Genomic DNA, 10,612 nt, shown 5'->3' on the forward strand with positions numbered 1-10,612 from the left:
AATCAATTAGCATCTATTACAGGATGTACCTTTCCCTCAATCCACACAAGTACCTTGACATCACTCTTTAAAGAAACATACCATTGGCCAATCGCACCTCCCAGGTAAGTCTCCATACACTGTCTCCTCTTCATTTCAAAAGTATCTGAAAGACTATCCTTACTGAATAAAGATGTTCTTACATAATTAGGCTTAATTTTTAAAAATTCTATATAACTTGGTTCAATGAAAAAAAATCAAACAACTACATTCCATAAACTGAAAACTGATATTTTTTTTCCTTTTCATGTATTTTAAAAAATAAAAATACTCAGCCTCACTATTCACCCAGTTTAGACTCTCCAAAGCCTGCTTGTATTCCTTTCCTTTCTCCCATTTCTAAGTCTAGGACTGCGACTGCTGACACTCTTCCTATCTTGAACTAATTCAGGGGGTGGGCTTTTAAAGCTTAAATTAAATACTGGGTGTATAGGCTACACATGGTGACATGCTATAAAAAGAATATACTGTTCTTATGCTGTCTTTAGCAAGGTGAGCATGAGGTTAGCTCACTGACTTATTCTTTAAAAATGGATGGGTCTCAGTAATCAATGCTTTCTTTTCTGATCATGAGTCATGAAGTAGTTGGCAATCTAACATAATTTTTCTGAGAATCGGTGTCAAATGTTTCAATGTACAATTTCTCAGATTCACCTCTAATTCTTCAATTTTAAAATGTAAAATAGTCAATTCTTGCTGGGCATGATGGTGCACACCTTTTACTTCAGCACTCAAGGAAGGGGGATCACAAATTCCAGTCAGCCCGGGCTCAAAACAAGCAAAACGGCAACTCTTCAAGTTTCTGGCAAAAATCTACTCTTTATAGAGCAGTTTTAGGTTCACCTCAAAATCAAATAGAAAAAAGAAATCACACATAGCTGTCTCCACACATGCACAGCCTCTCTGGCTACAAACATCCCACACCACAGGTACATTTGTTACTAACAAACTTATATTGACAGATCATTCTCGTCCCAAAGTCACAGCTTACATTAAGACCCACAGTTGTACATACAACAGGTTTTGACAAATGTATGATATATATCCACCACTGTAGTATTGTACTGCCCTAAAAATCCTCTGTGTTCTCTGCCCATTTATTCTTCCCTTTCTTCAACTTCTGATCCTCTGTCTCCACAGAGTTTTGCTTTGCTTTTTCCAGAATATCTCAGACTTGGAATAACAAAGTACACAACTTTTTCAGACTAGCTTCTTTCATTTGGTAATGTGCACTTCAGATTCCTCTGTCTTTTAAAGCTTGAGATACTTTTAAATATCACTTATTAAGGTGTAATTGGCATGATGCGTAACATACTGTGCACCTTTAAAGTATATAATTTGTTCAGTGGAACCTGTCTACCACTCCCTGCACTTTCCTAGTATGTCCTTGTTATCCCTCCCATCTATGCCTCCTTCCTTTACTCCATCTGCACTCAGCCCACCACTGATTTCTGCCACTATGGATAAGAACACATTTTCTAGATGGAACTACAAAGTACACAGTGGGTTATTTTTGTTGGACTGTGATTGTGTGTATGTGTGTGTTTTGGGGGTGGCTAGCTTTCTACACATAACATAATTACATTGTATGATCTTATAGTCCATTCCTCAATTACCAATTAGTAGTCCACTATTTAAATGACTCTTCACTTTTCAAAGATCGGTAAAAACAGTATTATAAACATGACTAAGTGCATGAAACCCTAGTGCTCATCTAATTTTTCCATTTCCTCACCACTGTGGGTTTCAATTTCAAAGACTAACATTTGAATGAAACAATGGCTATCCTTTTGGAAAATAATTTTATTTCTTTCTTAACTAATCAAGACATCTGGTTTTAAGCATTACTATTTCATGTTATTAGGTACTTTTTTCCTTATTCTATTCTTTCCAGTGCTTAGACTTAGTAAGTGTTCAAAACTTCCGAATGTATCATATCTCTCTCAATTATTATAAGCAAGGCCAGGGGAATTAAGAGGCACAAGGACAAACACTGATGAGAAGCAACAGTGAAAAGTAGTACCAATGAATACAGAGTTGCCTCACTGACTCCACGATCAGTTTACAGTTACTAACCTAACTGGGGACAGATATGCTGAAAATTTATTATAAAGTATTAGTTCTTTTCTGGTTCTTTATTATAAAGAGTAGACCTCAGGATTACATATTTTCTGATACAAGTATTTTGTTATTGTTTTCACAGTACTGGAGATTACACCCAGGGCCCTGTATATGCCAGACAAGTACTCTACCACCATGCCACATTCTCAACCTCATTTTCTCATTTTTGAGACAGAGTCTCACTAATCTGTTAAACTGTCCAGGCTGGTCTTGAACATGTGATCCTCCTGCTTCAGCCTCCCAAGTAGTTGGGACTACAGAGATGCTGCGGCAAGTTTTACAGATCAAAGTATATTGGTCTAATACTTTATATTGTGATATTTTTAAAAATCTCCATTAAGAATGTGATAGTTTATTTCAAGTCATCTGTAATAAAACAAAAGAATTAAGATAATCTCTTTGTTGCTTATTAGAAAATCATTTCAACACTTCAGGTCACTTACATTGTAATTTCACAAATGGCCAAGAAAAGCCACATTTGATAACATTTCTGGGACTTAAATTCTTTTTAACAGGCATCTAAAAATAATTCAAAAAAATCAGAGAAAGGTGTTCAAGTTGAATATAGCAGCAGACTATAAAAAATACTCTGGAGTTCTGTACAGCTTTTTTTACAACTAAAACTAACAAACACATGGACTAAATCCAAGCAAATAAAACCAAAGCTACATTTGGGAACATAAATGACTACGTTGGTTCAAAAGAACTAAAAAAAGAGCCAGAGAAAGAAAGGGCTTAGTAAGAAAACTTTCCTAGCATGCTCAAGGCACTGGGTTTGATTCCCAACACTGGAAGAAAACAAAGTAGAAAGCATGAAATGAAAATTGTCCATTTATGGGCAAAATGGTTAAGCTGGAATAGTCAAGAAACACAAAAATTCCTCTAATGCGAGCGAAGTCACTACTGTCTATTATGAATAAGCTCCACTCGGATGTTTAATTTTATCCCCTAAAACCTAACCTCCCAACCAAGCCTATTCTTCTCAGAAAACTCTCAGTACCTCCCTATTCTAGTCTATCATTCTTGCTAAAGACAAAATTGTTGCTGTCCTCTACATTTCTATACACAATGTATTAAAAAGTCAATAACCTCTCACCACAGCCACAAATTCCTAAATCATTTCTGGCCGCATTACTTGGTATCTCTGCTTCTGTTTCTGCTAACCCTCCCCCCAAATGGTGGTATATTTTCCAATTAGCCATAACATGGCTCCTTTGAAAATCAAGTTTGATTATATCAGCTTGTAATCAAAAAGAGGTCTCCTCTCCCTACAGAGGCTTATAAAGCCTTTCACAATCTGATCTCTCACCCTTTTAATCTGACGGTACTCTACGACTCTTATTTAACTGGCTCCAACACGGCCAGACCAGCCTCTCAGCTCTCTTCAGACTCCAGTCTCCACACTATTGCCTCAGGGCTTTTGCAAGTGGCTTTCTCACTGCACATCCTTCCCTCAGAAAAGAGAATGGATCACCCCTTACTTCCTTCCGGTTATCAAAAAAATTTTTTCCAGAAGGCCTTTCCTAACTACCTCTAATCAAATTGCAACCCGTTTCTGGCTCTGTCTTCTCCCTGCTTTTTCTCTAAGTCCTTTAACATCATCTGACAAGGGCATATTCTACTTACTTATTGTCTGAGGTTCTTCCAGAATATGTATGACCCAATTTATCTGTTTATAAAACGTGTCTGGCCCACAATAGGTACTTAAATATCTTTACTAAATGCATATGCTCTATATGCAATTTATTGTCTGGGAAGTATTTTAATGGAAACTAAATAACAGAAACTCATCTCCCCCTTATGTCCTCTCTCTTCCAAAGTCTCTCAATACCTGTATGTGTTAGTATCAACGTGGATGACAGCAACAAGCAGCAGAAAAGTTACCTGCAATGCTCTGTAAATACAGATATCCCCTACCAATCAGCTACATAATAAAAGCTAAGAGCCAACATCTTTATTAGTATAAGGTTACTAGGTGTGGACGTTAAAAGTAAAGGCAGACCAGCCAAATGCCTTTCAGGAAGAAAAAGCTCAAATTAATGTGCTATATCAACCTGTTAAACAAACCCTGGAGAAAATGCACACTGAATTTGATCCTTAAGGAAATACTGGCCAGAATTCAACACAAATGTGTATTCAACACGAGTCAACACCCTAATTTTTTTTTCTCACACCATCAACTACCAAGCAAGAGCTGTCTGCCTCTCTCCTCTCTCCTCTCTTTCTCTTCTTTCTCTCCTCTCTCTCTCTCTCTCTCTCTCTCTCTCTCTCTCTCTCTCTCTCTCTCTCTCTCCATCAAGGATGTTTTGCTGTTTTGTTTATCCCCCTGAGGACTGGATGAGGACACTTTTCTTGACTCCCTGAGCTCCAACCCTCCATCATGAACCCTTGGCCTCCGGTGGCAGAGGAAATCTCCCTGGGTCACGTCCCTATTATATTAGCATCTCAGCCACCGCTCCAGAGGTGCGCGCGAACCACGAAGGGTTGTTTGCAGAGTCCCGCAGCAGGTGTCACGGGCAGGGGAGGGACAGCAAGGACTCCGAAGCACCAGGGTGGGGAATGACAGATGGGCCCGCGGCGCGAAGTAAGACGCCCTGAACCTGTCAGCTCCCTCTGTCACCTGCTGGAAAGGACCGGGCACGCTGAGGGTAGCGGCGGTCCGGGACAAGCGCTTCCCGAGGTGAAGCGCCCCCTGAGGACACCGTCCGCCTCACCAGCCGGCCGGTAAGTAAAGTTACTATGGGGTCCGCGCCGCCGCCACAGCCCTCGGAGCCCGGGTCCGCCTCAATCAGCAACTGTGCAGAGCTCGGAAGGCAAGCGAACCCCGGCCGGGCCGAGCTCCGGGCACCACCCGTTCCCTTAGCGCCGCACGACCCCGCCCGGGCGGCCCGCCACCTTCCCGCCATGCCCCGCTGAGGTCGAGACCCTGACCCTCTAAAGGAGCCCGCTGCGGTCTTTACCTCCGCTCTGTGGTCCGCCGCGCGCTCTCGCCCGCCGGTGCAGGAGAATCCCGACTCACCCAGGCTGCCAGGCCGGCGTGAGCTCTCACCCCCGCCCCCTCAGGTAACCCGGGAAACCGGGAACACCACCCCCTTCCTCCCCCGCCCGGACCCAGACCCGCTCCTCTGCGCGTGCGCACCGTCCCCGCCTCGAGCGCCTAAAGTCCCGCCCAACGGGAGGGCACGCTGGGGTCGCCGACGTGATGCGTGGAGAATCTCAGCCAATGAGAGGAAGAAGGCGGGACAAGAGCAGCGGGGCGGACCCTGTTCAGCTTCTCTGAACTCCACCCCTCCCGGCCGCATAAAGCTTCCATCCCAGGAGATTCAGTCCCTAAAAGCGCAAGCATAGTGTCTTCTTTCTACAGTAAACTCACGTTTACTGGGAAAACTACATCTTTGTTGAAGACTGTACAAAGTGACTGACTGTCTAGAACTTTACCATTACGGAGAGATGAATGATCAGTAGCCAAGACTGGACTCTCTTGGACTATCTTTAGGTTCTTTAAAAAAAAAAAAAAAAAAAAACGCTTATTACCAGCCTTTGTAGCTGACCTAAGATCTTTGTGCCTGTTATGTAAAGTTTGGAATGTAGTGATAAACTTAGCCAACGACTGGCTTTTCAGCAATGCTCAAAAGAAGAGTATCATCAGCGGGAGATTTTCCTGCTGTGCTGTAGACTACCTCCCCGATGTCCTTTCCGCTGTATTTGGCAAATGTATTGATTTATGGTCTTTTGTTCTATGGCTATAAGACTGCGTGTAAACCTCTTTCACAATAGAACATGTAAATCTGGGAAACCCGAATCTGTGTTACTAAGCACTATTCACTCAAAGTTGCCTCAGAATAAACTTTCTTTTGGGTTTTGTTTTGTTTTGTTTTTTCATGGACAGTATGTGCAATAAACTGTTGTCCTATCTTCTGTTGGAGGTCACAGGATTAAAAAAAAAAAAAAAAAAAAAAAAACGGAAAGGTTCGCCAAGATGGAAGCAGGGCTATCCTCAAGATAGCATTGGGGCCTGAACTTATATTTCTGTCAAACAGAAAGAGAGAAACGCAAAAATTGTGGGTCCAGGTATGATACCCTACTTAACCCCGTTCAAGTATGCTAGCATACAGTGGGCAATGTGACAAACAAAGATCATTGCTTAAAGCAAACTTTAGTCAGACTTTGAACCTTCTCCTTGGCCCATGTGCTATGTGTGCACATCTTTGTAAACTCTGGGTTTAGCAATCGCCAAGGAAGTTTAGCAAGAACCCACACATACACAATCACACCCTCCCTATCTACAAAAATCTTTCAGTCCCCACCTTTGGTATCTATTCATGCTGGCCTGCCTTCAGCATGAATCTTGTGAGGTTGATGCTACCAACATTCACCTATGTTGGTATCAACCATGAGCTCCATGTTTCTTGACTATAAATCCCCAGGTATCCCTAGTGTGTTTACATAAGAGGCCAACTATGTACCTGGGTTCCTTTTGTTATGCTAGTCCTGGATAAAATTTGTCTTTGCCATTTTAACTTGTGCCCAGCTTTGGTTTTCTCATGACTATTAATGTTATACACTTTAATATACCAACCTCTTCTGAGTGTGGGAACCACAAGTTAAACAAAAGGGTATCTGATCCTCTCTACAGTCCAACTAAACCTAAGACTGACAAATGATGCTGCTGTAGGCATTTTGACAGCTTAGGGGCATATCCTTCCTCTTCTTCCAACCACAACTGTGGTGAGCCTTTGAGATAACAGAGGCATGGGGGGAAAGTCAAAGCTATACTGATATATTTGGTATCATTTGGCAGTTTTCAAGGTCTTCCCAAATAATACAATCAGTAATCAAATAGTCTACGGCTTGATCCTGTAGCAGAAGAGACCGTGGAGAGATTTACAATCAGTGACAGAAAAAACACTGGAACCCCCATGTTCACCACCAAAGAATACACATAACAGTCAGAACATGTCTGAGAAAAGCCCATAGCATACACAAGTGAGGAAAGGCAGGAGCTGTGTGAAAGACCCATAAAGACTCACAACCACCGTGGCCCGTGCTTTGAGCCTTTGATCTTTCTCCAGCTCTGACTTGAGCTTTTCTTCTTTAATAAGCTCCCTTTCTTTCTGCCACTGTCTTATGTGTCCCTGGTCCAATTCCTTGCTCTAAGACACAAAACCCTGGAAATTCCAGTGGGTAGCTTCCACACTCCATAATCTGTCTATAATAGTAGGGATCACTGTAGACCTAAGGTCTCCAGTCACTTTTTTGCATAGGAATTGAAATAAAAATAATTCAGGACATTATATTCAAAGGCTATTTACCAAGTGCAACTCTTAGTTCCTCAACTCCCTTATGGCCTGATGGTAGAGTATACAGTTACCCACTGATGTGGCTGAAGGGGTCTCTCTAGGAAAATTCCTCTCTTTAAAATAACTTTATCTGATTCTGGTATTTAACCATTAACAGCGCATATCTTTAGGCAGAGGTTACCCACTTCCTCTGGCAGGCAGGCTCTCAAAATACCAGTACTCTAGGGATGGGCAACATACAAAGTCTCTAAGAAACAAATGGAAGAAATGCCACAAAATGCACTCATTTAACAAATATGTAAAGAGCATCTCTGAAGTACTAGGATCTGTGCCCAAGTCAGTACCAGGCACTTGAAACACTGCAAACACAGAGAGAGAAAGTAGTTACCCCTTACTGGTCAGGTATTTACCCAAGACCGAATCTAGTCTTGTTCACTCAAAGTTCTCCTGCTAATCTAAAACAACAATAAACAAACAAACAAATCTTCTAATGAACAAAAAGTCACAGAAATATCAAGTAACAAACTGACAAACTGCTTTCTGGCTCCCTTGGAAGAGAGATTATAGATGAATGAGCAAGACTTCATTAAATGGAAAGAAAATGAAAGATATTACATAATGGTATACATTGTCCCTTTATGAATATTTTTATTCATAAAATGCCATAGTAATGTCATTTGTGACGTTATCTGTCTTCATCATAAAGGATTTTAAACAAGATACTACAGTATTTATTTTGTTCAAGAACACTTAGAATTAAGACAAGTATAGTAGTGAACACTGGTATTCTTAGCATTTCAGAGACTGAGGCAGAACAATTGCCACAAATTCAACACTAACCTTGACAACTTGAATTTGATTGTCAGAACCCACATGACAGAAGGAAAGAACCAAATTCTAAAAGTTGTCCTCTGGTCTCCACATGTGTTTAATGGCTTGTGCACACGCACACACACACACACACACATACCGAGCAGACAAACAAACATGTAAGTATATATAAAAACAAAACTTTAGAATATTAATACTCAGGTATAATCGTACATGCCTAGCACTCAGGAAGTGGAGGCAGGAGGATCAGGAGTTCAAGGTCATCCTTGGCCACATAATGAGTTTGAGGCCCTTTCTCAAAACAACAAAACCAGAAATGAGTAAATATTAATAAATAGTAGGACACTAAGTATATATGAGCTTAAGACACTTAGCTTAAGAGATTTCAAATGAATATCAAGATAGTAATTGAGAACATACAAAAGTGAAAAACATCTATAGAAAAAAATGAATAATAAAAAAGGAAACTGTACTTATGTTTATTTGCTACCCTGGAGGAGTTTTATAGCGGTCAATTGGCAATATAACTTGCCTCAGAATGAATGTTAAAATGAGACTATAACATTAAGGCTTTAAAATAAATACTGTAATGTGCACATCTTCACATTTAATTGTTCCCTAAATACTTTAAATGTTTTAAGAGGTCACATGGCTCCTCATTTCGCTTCAGCAAAAGCCGAAGTCCTTGCAATGACCTTCAGAGCTTAGTATCTGCCCCAACCTCACTTCCTTCTTCCTTCCTTCCTTCCTCTCAGACAGAGTGGCCTCTTCATTGTTAGGCATATACTTCCAGGCAAGTTCTTGCTTTTAAGATCTGGTACTGTCTGGCCCCTCCACACGAAGTGCTTTCTCTTTAGATAGCCACAATAAAATTTCCCTTAGCTATAATCTAATTTTTATCTTCTAGTAAGGTCTACCCTCAGTACCACCTTGAAAACTCAGCAACAAAGGCTTCTGCCCTGGACCCTGTGCCTGAATTTCTTTCATAAGACCCTCTAAATAACTGCTTTGCTTTTTTTTGTTGTTTTTAATATAGGTGATTTGTCACTTGGGACCCTAGTCTTCAGAGCAGTTGAGAGGACAGGCCTACACCACCATGCCTAGCTCCTTTGCTTATTTTTATCATCACTCTCGATTAGAATACAAGACCCACAAGAACATCAAATTTTATGCTAGACAGTGTACCGTGAGTGCAAGTCATGAAATGTAATTTGTAACTTTAAACATCTTTTTTATAGCACCTATCAATTGTAACATATTTAAATGATTTGTTTTTTTTTTTTTTTGTCTTTCTTGATATTGGATCCAGAGCCTTGAACATGCTAAGCAAATGTTCTAGCACCAAGATAGATGTCTAGCCCACATTTTACTGTTCTGTTTTAAGACAGTCTCGTTATATTGCCCAGGCCTGGCTAGTATGTTTATTGTAATCATCTCTCCCACTTAAGACTACATGATCCAGGCTTTGCACTACATGATATATCACAAAGCCCTGAGTTCAAAATACCTCTGTCTTCTGTAGTCACTGGCACACAGACACACACACACACACACACACACACACACACAATTACAAGGCACTCAGGATATCTGAATGAATGCTTTCATTAAGAAAATGTTGTAGGTAGCCATGGTGTCTCTTGCCTGTAATTTGAATACCAGAGAGGTTGAGGCAGAAGGATCACTGTAAATTCAAGACTAGCCTGGATTACAGAGTAAGACCTTATCTCAGAAACAAAACGAAAAAGAAAACCTGCTTAAATTCCAAATAAGCATCCAAAGAGTATATTGATTATAATTCTGAGTTAAGTTTATATAAGTTAAATGCCTAGTGGATTTGTGAAGTGTGGCAGGATGAAATTTCTATAATAATATAATAGTCAAAATAATATAGTTAGCTATATTTATACATCTAACTCAAGACCAAGTAATTGTTCCATTAAAAAAATAAAAATCAGGGGAGGTGGTCCACGAGATGAAGATTTGTCTCACCAGGGTGAGGACAGGGGTTGGGAAACCCAGAACCTAGCGTAAATGCCAATGTGTGTGGACCCAATGTGTGTGCAATCCAGTGCTTGGAAGCTAGGCTTGCCACATGGCACGCTCTAGGTTCATTTGAGTGACCCCAACTCAGTAAAAACTTAAAGAAGACCCTGACATGCACAACAACTGTTCACATATGTTCACCAGCAGACATGTCCACACACACACACACACACACCTATACATGCAAAAACATCAGAGACATATCAGACTGAGAAAATAGTTTAGTAGTAGAGTTTAGTGTGGATGAGGCCTTGGGCTTGATTCCCAGTATTTCA

At 40.6% G+C, this 10,612-nt stretch overlaps 1 protein-coding gene across 3 annotated transcripts in view; it reads right to left on the reverse strand.

The window, feature by feature from the left end:
- The window catches only part of Lyst (lysosomal trafficking regulator), a 175,270-nt gene extending 170,036 nt beyond the window's left edge, over positions 1-5,234 (reverse strand). The window contains exon 1 of one of the 3 annotated variants that reach the window (XM_029468643.2): positions 5,121-5,234. The gene's annotated coding sequence lies outside the window, so the exon portion shown is untranslated. The remainder of the gene's footprint in view (positions 1-5,120) is intronic. The other 2 variants (XM_029468642.2, XM_021180035.3) reach the window with 2 other exon arrangements.
- Positions 5,235-10,612: the final 5,378 nt, after the last annotated feature.

This window comes from Mus caroli, unplaced genomic scaffold, assembly GCF_978045245.1.
Source record: "Mus caroli unplaced genomic scaffold, Mus_caroli_1 scaffold_15, whole genome shotgun sequence".
In the NCBI taxonomy this organism is placed as follows: domain Eukaryota; kingdom Metazoa; phylum Chordata; class Mammalia; order Rodentia; family Muridae; genus Mus; species Mus caroli.